This window comes from Pseudophryne corroboree, chromosome 1 (assembly GCF_028390025.1).
Source record: "Pseudophryne corroboree isolate aPseCor3 chromosome 1, aPseCor3.hap2, whole genome shotgun sequence".
Classification (NCBI taxonomy): Eukaryota; Metazoa; Chordata; class Amphibia; order Anura; family Myobatrachidae; genus Pseudophryne; species Pseudophryne corroboree.
Genome location: NC_086444.1, coordinates 92,400,267 through 92,411,925, shown reverse-complemented (window position 1 = coordinate 92,411,925; position 11,659 = coordinate 92,400,267). Strand labels below are relative to the sequence as shown.

The window sequence follows — 11,659 nt, the reverse complement described above, 5'->3', positions numbered from 1 at the left end:
GTGCGAGCGCATTGCGGTGCATACACATGCGCAGTTTTGCCATTTTTTTACCGGATCGCTGCGCTGCGAAAATCGTCAGCGTGTCTTGTGTACATTCACACTCTGCATGCTCCGGAACTGAGTACAGGTATGCAGATGGTTTGAGTATGATATACCGGTGGCCAGGATGCCGGCCGTCATTGTACCAACAGACGAGCACTAGAAAGCCCCTTGCGGGGGCTCACTGCGGTCGCCACACTATGGGCACGGTGGATCGCTGCGTTTGCCACAGGTTATAATCTCCCTCTATGGGTGTCATTGACACCCACACAGGGAGAATAGCCTGTCTCGCCAGGATTCCGGTGTCGGCATTTCACTGCTTGTCGGCATTCCGGCGTCTGTATTGTGATCGCCGGGATACCGACTGGCGGTATGTTAACCGCTTCCCATGCAGAGCTCTACGTATCTCCATTACAGCTACACCTCTGGCTGAAAGTGTAACGGGGAGTGTAGGCAATGTTTAGTGAGGGTGTGTTGATGTCACATGCAGGCTACACAGGGATGTGTACATACAGGTAGGTGGAAATACATTTGTGTGCAGGCGTATATTTTTCACCTAGCGTGGCATATCTATAGTCGGTGCAAGGTGTGTGGTGCATACGTGCCCCTGGGTCCAGGTCAGCCAACACTGCACACCCTGGACCCATACTGTATAATCCTACTTACCCCTCTGGAGTCTAAAGGCTGCCGGTGCTGCAGACAGAAATCACTGGGAAAATGGCCACCACGGTTTGTGCATGTGCAACAGATTTGTCCCGGAGAACAAAGTGCCTGTGTTATGTTCCCGGAGACCTGCGCATGCGCAGTAGGCTCTGGCACAAAGCCTGAGTCTAGGGCACATCCAGAGAGGAGGAGGCCAAACACAGAGACTGCACATGGAGTCTCTCCCTTCTTAAAACGCCTCTGGCACCTATTATAGGTGCCATGATGATGACAAGCAAATCACTGAGAAAATGGCTGCTGCGGCCATGTTCCGGCGATTCACACATGTGCAATAGAGATGTCCCCGGGAATGAAGCTTGGGTGCCATGTTCCCGAAGACCTGCGCAATGCCAGAATCTGCTGAAAGTTATTTCTATTTTATCTGTCCCAACATTTCAAAACAACCTGTGTGTAACTTTACCCATAATGCAACAGTGTTACATGTCCACATAGAATGCAGTACACAGAGCACAGCAGTATCTGCGCCAGCTATGCAGAGGTCAGCCAACTGCTGTACTGTAAATAATCTATGCAATGAGATTGTCATTACATACATTTTCAGGACTGCGCTGGGATTTGCTGAGACATGAAGGGAATGGTATGTCTGATAATACTGTGATTTGTCTGCAACATTTCAACATATTTGCTGGGCTTGTTTTGAAATACTGTTCCCCAGTTACTGAACGTTACACTGGAATTCAGGCGAGGAGGCATTCGGGACACATGAAGTAAACATGTGATAAGGGGAAGATAAATATTTGTTCTAACGTTAGGGTTTAGTCAGCAAATGTTATCATATACTGTATATGCAGTACCGTGCAAAAGTTTTAGGCAGGTGTAGAAAAAATGCTGCAAAGTAAGAATACTTAAAAAAATTAGAAGCATTAATAATTTATTTTTATCAATTAACAAAAGTCAAAGTGAATGAATAGAAGAGAAATCTAAATCAAATCAATAGTTGGTGTGGCCACCCTTTGCCTACAAAACAGCATTCGTTTTTCTAGATACACTTGCACACAGTTTTCGAAGGAACTCGGCAGGGAGGTTGTTACAAACATCTTGGAGAAGTAGCAACAGATCTTCTGTGGATGTAGACTTGCTCAAATCCTTCTGTCTGCATGTTGGGGGTAATTCCGAGTTGATCGCAGCAGAAAATATGTTAGCAGTTGGGCAAAACCATTTGCACTGCGGGGGGGGGGGGGGGGGGGCAGATATAACATTTGCAGAGAGAGTTAGATTAAAGTTGGGTGTGTTCAAACTGAAATCTAAATTGCAGTGTAAAAATAAGGCAACCAGTACTATTTACCCTGCACAGAAACAAAATAACCCACCCAAATCTTACTCTCTCTGCACATGTTATATCTGACCCCCCTGCAGTACACATAGTTTTGCCCACCTGCTAACAAATTTGCTGCTGAGATCAACTCTGAATTACCCCCACTATCCCAGAGAGACTCGATGATGTTGAGATATCATCACTTCCAGGACTTTTTGTTCTTCTTTATGCTGAAGATATCTCTTAATGACATTGGCTGTATGTTTGGGGTCATAGTCCTGCTGCAGAATACATTTGGAGCCAATCAGATGCCTCCCTGAAGGTATTGCAGTATATGGGAAGCAGGATTCCATAGGAAAAAAATTCACTACAAAAAGCCACTGTCCAATGCCATAATACCCGTCAGCGACTTTTTGCACAAACATTTTTTGACTCAGAATTCTGATTCCCATGACCTAATTAGCTGGAGCGTCTGTGACAGAAAGGATCATATTTAGTCGTGTCCAGAGTGCGACAGTTATCAAGGGCATAATGCCATACACAGAGCATGAGAAGATATCATCAGCTAGCAGAAACAGCAGCCAGAAAATTATATGAAGTGCGCGGGAGAGCTGGACATCGAGGAGGGTTATGTGTAAGAATCATAGAATGATGACAGCAAATGTGACAGCAGAAGTCTACATCATACTTACCGATATTTTAAATCTCCTCTCCGGGAGATGACCGGAGAGGAGAAGCAGGTGGGCGGGGATGAGGGAGGAGCCAAGCTGATTACATCAGTAGACTCCGCCCACTCCCTGGTAAACGACTGTAATTGGATGAAATATGGCTAGGGGCGGGGCTAAAATGACGCGATTAGCATCTGATCGCGTCATTAGGCTCCCCCCCGCCGGGTCCGTGATTTTACTGTGTTATTCTCCCTATTCTGCCCACTTCACTAGGAAGTGGGCAGAATGCGGGAGGGGTGCCCACTCTTCCGGGGGCTGCGGGGGACTACCCGAAAACCGGGTGTCTCCCGCAGAATCCGGGAGAGTAGGTAAGTATGGTCTACATTCATCTTAAAAAGCCTTATACCTACCTGTACATCTATCATGCACTGTAGAGCTGTAGTAGGCCAACCTCTAATTACTGACAGACACAGCTCTCTGTGTTTGCAATTGTTTCTTTTCTGTGCATTGGTTCCTCCCAGTCTCCCCACCAAAAAATTGGTAACTTAAAGGGCTTTGTATTACAAAATGAAACCTAGTGTGTCAGCCCATGTTGTAGGGAATATAGACTGTATGGTCCACTAGGGCAGTTTGGATGACTGCAATACTGTAAAGAGCTGTGCAATATGTGTGCGCTATAATTAAAAGATGGCACCCTGCCCCCCCAGCCCAGTCTACCTATGAAGGAGCCAGTGGCGTAAGTTCGTCACAGTTGCCCGGAGGCAAGATAAATATTGGTGCCCCCCTATTTCCTATATTAAGATAAATATATGTTTGTATGTGTGCGTGCGTGCGTGCGTGCGTGTGTGTGCGTGCGTGTGTGTTTGTGTATATGGAGTATTCTGGAAAAAAATTATATACTGTATTTATACATTTAATTGTCTTTTATTTTAAATCACACATTTCTTAGCAGTCATACCCAGGATTAGAACCCATGACCTGTTACACTGACAGAAGACACCTTACTGATGGAGTTACTTGCTCCTGTAGAGGAAGCATGAGAATTATATATGAAGTTACGTGTAATTGTCAGAGAAGTAACTTCATATAGTTAGAATTCTCATATTGCCTATATAGGAGCAAATAGCTCCATCAGTAAGGTGCCTACTTCCAGTGTAATAGGTAGAGATGAGCGGGTTCGGTTTCTTTGAATCCGAACCCGCACGAACTTCACTTTTTTTTTCACGGGTCCGAGCGACTCGGATCTTCCCGCCTTGCTCGGTTAACCCGAGCGCGCCCGAACGTCATCATGACGCTGTCGGATTCTCGCGAGACTCGGATTCTATATAAGGAGCCGCGCGTCGCCGCCATTTTCACACGTGCATTGAGATTGATAGGGAGAGGACGTGGCTGGCGTCCTCTCCATTTAGATTAGATTTAGAAGAGAGAGAGAGATTGCTGTGATACTGTAGATTAGAAGAGAGTGCAGAGTGCAGACAGAGTTTAGTGACTGACGACCACAGTGACCAGTGACCACCAGAGACAGTGCAGTTGTTTGTTTTATTTAATATATCCGTTCTCTGCCTGAAAAAAAACGATACACAGTCACACAGTGACTCAGTCTGTGTGCACTGCTCAGCCCAGTGTGCTGCACATCAATGTATTGTATATAAAGCTTATAATTGTGGGGGAGACTGGGGAGCACTGCAGGTTGTTATAGCAGGAGCCAGGAGTACATGATAAATAATATTATTAAACAGTGCACACTTTTGCTGCAGGAGTGCCACTGCCAGTGTGACTAGTGGTGACCAGTGCCTGACCACCAGTATATTAGTAGTATTGTATACTATCTCTTTATCAACCAGTCTATATTAGCAGCAGACACAGTACAGTGCGGTAGTTCACGGCTGTGGCTACCTCTGTGTCGGCACTCGGCAGGCAGTCCGTCCATCCATAATTGTATTATATACCACCTAACCGTGGTTTTTTTTTTCTTTCTTTATACCGTCGTCATAGTCATACTAGTTGTTACGAGTATACTACTATCTCTTTATCAACCAGTGTACAGTGCGGTAGTTCACGGCTGTGGCTACCTCTGTGTCGGAACTCGGCAGGCAGTCCGTCCATCCATAATTGTATTATAATATATACCACCTAACCGTGGTTTTTTTTTCGTTCTTTATACCGTCGTCATACTAGTTGTTACGAGTATACTACTATCTCTTTATCAACCAGTGTACAGTGCGGTAGTTCACGGCTGTGGCTACCTCTGTGTCGGAACTCGGCAGGCAGTCCGTCCATCCATAATTGTATTATAATATATACCACCTAACCGTGGTTTTTTTTTCGTTCTTTATACCGTCGTCATACTAGTTGTTACGAGTATACTACTATCTCTTTATCAACCAGTGTACAGTGCGGTAGTTCACGGCTGTGGCTACCTCTGTGTCGGCACTCGGCAGGCAGTCCGTCCAACCATAATTGTATTATATACCACCTAACCGTGGTTTTTTTTTCATTCTTTATACCGTCGTCATACTAGTTGTTACGAGTATACTACTATCTCTTTATCAACCAGTGTACAGTGCGGTAGTTCACGGCTGTGGCTACCTCTGTGTCGGCACTCGGCAGGCAGTCCGTCCAACCATAATTGTATTATATACCACCTAACCGTGGTTTTTTTTTCATTCTTTATACCGTCGTCATACTAGTTGTTACGAGTATACTACTATCTCTTTATCAACCAGTGTACAGTGCGGTAGTTCACGGCTGTGGCTACCTCTGTGTCGGCACTCGGCAGCCCGTCCATAATTGTATATACCAGTGACCTAACCGTGGTTTTTTTTTCTTTCTTTATACATACATACTAGTTACGAGTATACTATCTCTTTATCAACCAGTCTATATATTAGCAGCAGACACAGTACAGTGCGGTAGTTCACGGCTGTGGCTACCTCTGTGTCGGCACTCGGCAGCCCGTCCATAATTGTATATACCACCTAACCGTGGTTTTTTTTTCTTTCTTTATACATACATACTAGTTACGAGTATACTATCTCTTTATCAACCAGTCTATATATTAGCAGCAGACACAGTACAGTGCGGTAGTTCACGGCTGTGGCTACCTCTGTGTCGGCACTCGGCAGCCCGTCCATAATTGTATATACCAGTGACCTAACCGTGGTTTTTTTTTCTTTCTTTATACATACATACTAGTTACGAGTATACTATCTCTTTATCAACCAGTCTATATATTAGCAGCAGACACAGTACAGTGCGGTAGTTCACGGCTGTGGCTACCTCTGTGTCGGCACTCGGCAGCCCGTCCATAATTGTATATACCAGTGACCTAACCGTGGTTTTTTTTTCTTTCTTTATACATACATACTAGTTACGAGTATACTATCTCTTTATCAACCAGTCTATATATTAGCAGCAGACACAGTACAGTGCGGTAGTTCACGGCTGTGGCTACCTCTGTGTCGGCACTCGGCAGCCCGTCCATAATTGTATATACCAGTGACCTAACCGTGGTTTTTTTTTCTTTCTTTATACATACATACTAGTTACGAGTATACTATCTCTTTATCAACCAGTCTATATATTAGCAGCAGACACAGTACAGTGCGGTAGTTCACGGCTGTGGCTACCTCTGTGTCGGCACTCGGCAGCCCGTCCATAATTGTATACTAGTATCCAATCCATCCATCTGCATTGTTTACCTGAGGTGCCTTTTAGTTGTGCCTATTAAAATATGGAGAACAAAAATGTTGAGGTTCCAAAATTAGGGAAAGATCAAGATCCACTTCCACCTCGTGCTGAAGCTGCTGCCACTAGTCATGGCCGAGACGATGAAATGCCAGCAACGTCGTCTGCCAAGGCCGATGCCCAATGGCATAGTACAGAGCATGTCAAAACCAAAACACCAAATATCAGTAAAAAAAGGACTCCAAAACCTAAAATAAAATTGTCGGAGGAGAAGCGTAAACTTGCCAATATGCCATTTACCACACGGAGTGGCAAGGAACGGCTGAGGCCCTGGCCTATGTTCATGGCTAGTGGTTCAGCTTCACATGAGGATGGAAGCACTCAGCCTCTCGCTAGAAAACTGAAAAGACTCAAGCTGGCAAAAGCACCGCAAAGAACTGTGCGTTCTTTGAAATCCCAAATCCACAAGGAGAGTCCAATTGTGTCGGTTGCGATGCCTGACCTTCCCAACACTGGACGTGAAGAGCATGCGCCTTCCACCATTTGCACGCCCCCTGCAAGTGCTGGAAGGAGCACCCGCAGTCCAGTTCCTGATAGTCAGATTGAAGATGTCAGTGTTGAAGACTTGAAGTACACCAGGATGAGGAGGATATGGGTGTTGCTGGCGCTGGGGAGGAAATTGACCAGGAGGATTCTGATGGTGAGGTGGTTTGTTTAAGTCAGGCACCCGGGGAGACACCTGTTGTCCGTGGGAGGAATATGGCCGTTGACATGCCAGGTGAAAATACCAAAAAAATCAGCTCTTCGGTGTGGAGGTATTTCACCAGAAATGCGGACAACAGGTGTCAAGCCGTGTGTTCCCTTTGTCAAGCTGTAATAAGTAGGGGTAAGGACGTTAACCACCTCGGAACATCCTCCCTTATACGTCACCTGCAGCGCATTCATAATAAGTCAGTGACAAGTTCAAAAACTTTGGGTGACAGCGGAAGCAGTCCACTGACCAGTAAATCCCTTCCTCTTGTAACCAAGCTCACGCAAACCACCCCACCAACTCCCTCAGTGTCAATTTCCTCCTTCCCCAGGAATGCCAATAGTCCTGCAGGCCATGTCACTGGCAAGTCTGACGAGTCCTCTCCTGCCTGGGATTCCTCCGATGCATCCTTGCGTGTAACGCCTACTGCTGCTGGCGCTGCTGTTGTTGCCGCTGGGAGTCGATGGTCATCCCAGAGGGGAAGTCGTAAGCCCACTTGTACTACTTCCAGTAAGCAATTGACTGTTCAACAGTCCTTTGCGAGGAAGATGAAATATCACAGCAGTCATCCTACTGCAAAGCGGATAACTGAGTCCTTGACAACTATGTTGGTGTTAGACGTGCGTCCGGTATCCGCCGTTAGTTCACAGGGAACTAGACAATTTATTGAGGCAGTGTGCCCCCGTTACCAAATACCATCTAGGTTCCACTTCTCTAGGCAGGCGATACCGAGAATGTACACGGACGTCAGAAAAAGACTCACCAGTCTCCTAAAAAATGCAGTTGTACCCAATGTCCACTTAACCACGGACATGTGGACAAGTGGAGCAGGGCAGGGTCAGGACTATATGACTGTGACAGCCCACTGGGTAGATGTATGGACTCCCGCCGCAAGAACAGCAGCGGCGGCACCAGTAGCAGCATCTCGCAAACGCCAACTCTTTCCTAGGCAGGCTACGCTTTGTATCACCGCTTTCCAGAATACGCACACAGCTGAAAACCTCTTACGGCAACTGAGGAAGATCATCGCGGAATGGCTTACCCCAATTGGACTCTCCTGTGGATTTGTGGCATCGGACAACGCCAGCAATATTGTGTGTGCATTAAATATGGGCAAATTCCAGCACGTCCCATGTTTTGCACATACCTTGAATTTGGTGGTGCAGAATTTTTTAAAAAATGACAGGGGCGTGCAAGAGATGCTGTCGGTGGCCAGAAAAATTGCGGGACACTTTCGGCGTACAGGCACCACGTACAGAAGACTGGAGCACCACCAAAAACTACTGAACCTGCCCTGCCATCATCTGAAGCAAGAAGTGGTAACGAGGTGGAATTCAACCCTCTATATGCTTCAGAGGTTGGAGGAGCAGCAAAAGGCCATTCAAGCCTATACAATTGAGCACGATATAGGAGATGGAATGCACCTGTCTCAAGTGCAGTGGAGAATGATTTCAACGTTGTGCAAGGTTCTGATGCCCTTTGAACTTGCCACACGTGAAGTCAGTTCAGACACTGCCAGCCTGAGTCAGGTCATTCCCCTCATCAGGCTTTTGCAGAAGAAGCTGGAGGCATTGAAGAAGGAGCTAAAAGGGAGCGATTCCGCTAGGCATGTGGGACTTGTGGATGCAGCCCTTAATTCGCTTAACAAGGATTCACGGGTGGTCAATCTGTTGAAATCAGAGCACTACATTTTGGCCACCGTGCTCGATCCTAGATTTAAAGCCTACCTTGGATCTCTCTTTCCGGCAGACACAGGTCTGCTGGGGTTGAAAGACCTGCTGGTGACAAAATTGTCAAGTCAAGCGGAACGCGACCTGTCAACATCTCCTCCTTCACATTCTCCCGCAACTGGGGGTGCGAGGAAAAGGCTCAGAATTCCGAGCCCACCCGCTGGCGGTGATGCAGGGCAGTCTGGAGCGACTGCTGATGCTGACATCTGGTCCGGACTGAAGGACCTGACAACGATTACGGACATGTCGTCTACTGTCACTGCATATGATTCTCTCAACATTGATAGAATGGTGGAGGATTATATGAGTGACCGCATCCAAGTAGGCACGTCACACAGTCCGTACTTATACTGGCAGGAAAAAGAGGCAATTTGGAGGCCCTTGCACAAACTGGCTTTATTCTACCTAAGTTGCCCTCCCACAAGTGTGTACTCCGAAAGAGTGTTTAGTGCCGCCGCTCACCTTGTCAGCAATCGGCGTACGAGGTTACATCCAGAAAATGTGGAGAAGATGATGTTCATTAAAATGAATTATAATCAATTCCTCCGCGGAGACATTGACCAGCAGCAATTGCCTCCACAAAGTACACAGGGAGCTGAGATGGTGGATTCCAGTGGGGACGAATTGATAATCTGTGAGGAGGGGGATGTACACGGTGATATATCGGAGGGTGAAGATGAGGTGGACATCTTGCCTCTGTAGAGCCAGTTTGTGCAAGGAGAGATTAATTGCTTCTTTTTGGGGGGGGGGTCCAAACCAACCCGTCATATCAGTCACAGTCGTGTGGCAGACCCTGTCACTGAAATGATGGGTTGGTTAAAGTGTGCATGTCCTGTTTTGTTTATACAACATAAGGGTGGGTGGGAGGGCCCAAGGATAATTCCATCTTGCACCTCTTTTTTCTTTTCTTTTTCTTTGCATCATGTGCTGATTGGGGAGGGTTTTTTGGAAGGGACATCCTGCGTGACACTGCAGTGCCACTCCTAAATGGGCCCGGTGTTTGTGTCGGCCACTAGGGTCGCTAATCTTACTCACACAGTCAGCTACCTCATTGCGCCTCTTTTTTTCTTTGCGTCATGTGCTGTTTGGGGAGGGTTTTTTGGAAGGGACATCCTGCGTGACACTGCAGTGCCACTCCTAGATGGGCCCGGTGTTTGTGTCGGCCACTAGGGTCGCTAATCTTACTCACACAGCTACCTCATTGCGCCTCTTTTTTTCTTTGCGTCATGTGCTGTTTGGGGAGGGTTTTTTGGAAGGGACATCCTGCGTGACACTGCAGTGCCACTCCTAGATGGGCCCGGTGTTTGTGTCGGCCACTAGGGTCGCTAATCTTACTCACACAGTCAGCTACCTCATTGCGCCTCTTTTTTTCTTTGCGTCATGTGCTGTTTGGGGAGGGTTTTTTGGAAGGGCCATCCTGCGTGACACTGCAGTGCCACTCCTAGATGGGCCCGGTGTTTGTGTCGGCCACTAGGGTCGCTAATCTTACTCACACAGTCAGCTACCTCATTGCGCCTCTTTTTTTCTTTGCGTCATGTGCTGTTTGGGGAGGGTTTTTTGGAAGGGCCATCCTGCGTGACACTGCAGTGCCACTCCTAGATGGGCCCGGTGTTTGTGTCGGCCACTAGGGTCGCTAATCTTACTCACACAGCTACCTCATTGCGCCTCTTTTTTTCTTTGCGTCATGTGCTGTTTGGGGAGGGTTTTTTGGAAGGGACATCCTGCGTGACACTGCAGTGCCACTCCTAGATGGGCCCGGTGTTTGTGTCGGCCACTAGGGTCGCTTATCTTACTCACACAGCGACCTCGGTGCAAATTTTAGGACTAAAAATAATATTGTGAGGTGTGAGGTATTCAGAATAGACTGAAAATGAGTGTAAATTATGGTTTTTGAGGTTAATAATACTTTGGGATCAAAATGACCCCCAAATTCTATGATTTAAGCTGTTTTTTAGTGTTTTTGGAAAAAAACACCCGAATCCAAAACACACCCGAATCCGACAAAAATAATTCGGTGAGGTTTTGCCAAAACGCGTTCGAACCCAAAACACGGCCGCGGAACCGAACCCAAAACCAAAACACAAAACCCGAAAAATTTCAGGCGCTCATCTCTAGTAATAGGTCGGGGGTTCTAATCCTGGGTATGACACTTGTAAAATGTGTATCTACAGTATAATAAAGAGGGTGTGATTTGTAAGGTGCAGGGACCAGTGAGGAAGTCTGCCACTGAAAAGACAGCGACAGCTATCAATTAACTTAATTCAATGGTGTCACAGAATGGGAGGAGAGGTGCCCCCTTCAGAGCAGGAGCCCGGCGGCAGATGTCTCTGTTGCCTCCCAGAGTTCTTCCTCTGGAAGGAGCATATTCACCATCACTACTGGGCCTGTTACACACACGGAAACGGATAGTTGTCAAATATTTTATTAAAAAGAGGGCCCATTCTTAAAACTGAAATCTACAGATGGTGCTGATTCCCGGAGCCCCTCTACTTTCTATGGGAAGACGGTCTGGGGTTGCGAAGAGGGATCCCATCGCATCCCTCCACCCCTACTGAGATCCCTCTGTCGGCTGTCGGGTTCTTTGTGAGCATGCGTGATCCCAAGTTCATGCATGTGTACCTAACACTGGGCCTAATTCTGAGTTGATCGCAGCAGCAAATTTGTTAGCAGTTGGGCAAAACCATGTGCACCGCAGGGGGAGGGGAGATATAACATGTGCAGAGAGAGTTAGATTTGGGTGGGGTGTGTTCAAACTGAAATCTAAATTGCAGTGTAAAAATAAAGCAGCCAGTATTTACCCTGCACA

General features: G+C 46.9%; 1 protein-coding gene across 1 annotated transcript in view; it reads left to right on the top strand.

Annotated features, from left to right (window-relative positions):
* Nucleotides 1-1,238: 1,238 nt before the first annotated feature.
* The window catches only part of C6 (complement C6), a 162,293-nt gene continuing 151,872 nt past the window's right edge, over nt 1,239-11,659 (top strand). Inside the window, exon 1 of the mRNA XM_063961425.1 lies at nt 1,239-1,339. The gene's annotated coding sequence lies outside the window, so the exon portion shown is untranslated. The remainder of the gene's footprint in view (nt 1,340-11,659) is intronic.